This window comes from Ceratosolen solmsi, unplaced genomic scaffold, assembly GCF_000503995.2.
Source record: "Ceratosolen solmsi marchali unplaced genomic scaffold, CerSol_1.0 scaffold57, whole genome shotgun sequence".
NCBI lineage: Eukaryota > Metazoa > Arthropoda > Insecta > Hymenoptera > Agaonidae > Ceratosolen > Ceratosolen solmsi.
In genome coordinates, this window is record NW_011948427.1 from 1516339 (window position 1) to 1518885 (window position 2547).

Genomic DNA, 2547 nt, shown 5'->3' on the forward strand with positions numbered 1-2547 from the left:
CGTAACTAGTGCATCCATCAAATATCATTCGATCTAGATGTCCGGTATTTTTAATAAGCAAAAACAATTTTTCTGATAATAGTGATATTAAAATAAAATCCTAAAGAAAAGCGATAACCTGATGATGATGATGCTGATGCCGATAGGTATTTTCAATCTTTTATTGAAGAGAGCTGTTTAAAAAATCAATAGATCGAATAAAAACATGTATTATTTTTATTTTATAGAAAATAATATTACATTAATATATTAGTAACGTTTATTATAATAATACTTATATATATATATATATATATATATTAATCAATTATAACCATTTTTACAAAACGTAATTATTACATATTATTACAAGATAAAATCTCTCAGAAAATTATTTTTATATATATATTTATACATTAAATATTTAATGCGTACAGAAGAATAATATAAAAATAAATAATTCTACTTCAATTTATAGCTTTTCATATGAAAACTTAATCTGTACAATATACGTAAAGTTAAAATATTTGTATGTATAATTACGTATATATTATTTAAAAAATATATATATATAGATATTAACCATCTGTATATAAGAACTATAAGTGTAAATATTTTAAATGCTACTGTGGATTATACAAATGAAAAATGTGCATATTCATTACTATATTATTTTTTATTTAAATAAAATTATAGATATATAAATACATATGTTTGGCAATAGCATAGTAAAGCTATCTATACAATATTTGAAAACAGATTATATATGGTTAAAAGTGAATAATTTCATTTAAATACTGTTAATAATAAAATATGTACACTAAACTTGAAACATGAAAATTGTTTAAACTATAACGGTATTCTTAAAAATTCTGATTAAATGCATAAATATATTAATTTCAGACTTATTATAAAATCTGTAAATATTTTATCATAGTAATATGTAAGCAAATTCTATCAATTACAAAGTAATAGTTATTTCATTCACAATTCTAGCGTATGTCAACATAATTTATTTAATAAAATTAATACACATAATTTGATATTATAATTAATTTAATTGAATATGATGCAACAAACATAATTAAAATAAACAAATAAGAAGAGAAATTTGAATGAATTTATATATAAATAAATATTTTATATGGTATAATTTTTTTTAATTATTTTAACTAAATCGATATCGAAAATAAATTTCGTAAAAATATTTTGAAATATTTTAAGATTGCTTGTTAAATTTATTGAAAAATATTGAATTATCGATTATAAAAACATTACATTTTAATATAATTTCAAAAATTTTAAATCTTTATTGGAAAAAATTTTATTGAATGTAAACAAGATGCTCATATATACTAATAAAATATAAGAATTGCCTTTCAAAATAAACAAAAATGTGTGAAAATATAAATTATACTTTCGATTGTGATTTTTAGTCTATTTTGTGTAAAATCGAAATAAATGTTATAAGTTAATATATAAAGATAAATAAGAAAATTAATCTTATGCTACTATTACACATAATGAAATGAGTGAGGTTTTATTGCCCAACAAAAAGGGAGTTAAAATGTTTCTATTATTTCTAATATCAAGATAATTCATATAAGAATAGCAACAACTGTTTGCAATTAAATATAGCCATGATAATTAGTGGTTTAATCAATCCGAAGAACATTAAACACTTGATGCACTACAAAATAGATAACCCAACCAAGAGTAATATACTGTTCAAAGGACTGGGACAAGATCTTACAAGACAAATAGATAAATAATGATAACAAAGAGAAGAGATATCAAGAAGAGAGAAGGTAAAGAAAGATAGAGAGAGCAAAAGAAAAATATCACGTTCACCGATCACAAATGGAGCGTGAGAACAGTTAGAAAACTGAGCAAGTCATGTTTACTATAATTACCACCAGGTATGTGAGTATCATTATGCTTATTTACATCTATTCAGAAAGAGATAAAGTAAACTAAGGGAAAACTCGAAATAATTTTGAAATAATGATTCAATTTTTTAATTGCTAATTCTTTATAATAAAATTATATAAAATCGGAAATATATTAAATTATAAAATCAGGAAGATTACATAAATAATAACAAATTATTTTACATAAAAGTATTAACAAATTAACTTTTATGAAAATCAATAATTATTGGTTATATTTACCAATAATAGTTTTAATTGACAAATTTGTATAATTGAGTATCTTTAATATTAATTAAAAACTGTAAAATACTGTAAAATAAAATATAATAATTATCTTTTTCTAATCTAAATCTATATTATAATTTATTAAGGGGATTCATTATTTTATCTTTATTACAGTTAATATTAATTTTTTAAAGTTAAAATTCATATGTAACATCTATATTGTTTACAAAATTTCCCAAAAGCAACAAAATTTTTCTAAAATTAATTTGAATCGAAAGAATATATTACAAATATATTACATTCTAGGGAATAGTGAAAATTAAAAAAATACATAAATATGTCGATATTAAAAAATTTGCAGTACAATTTTCATAGTTAAAGTAATTTCATACATTAAAAAGAAATTTTAAAA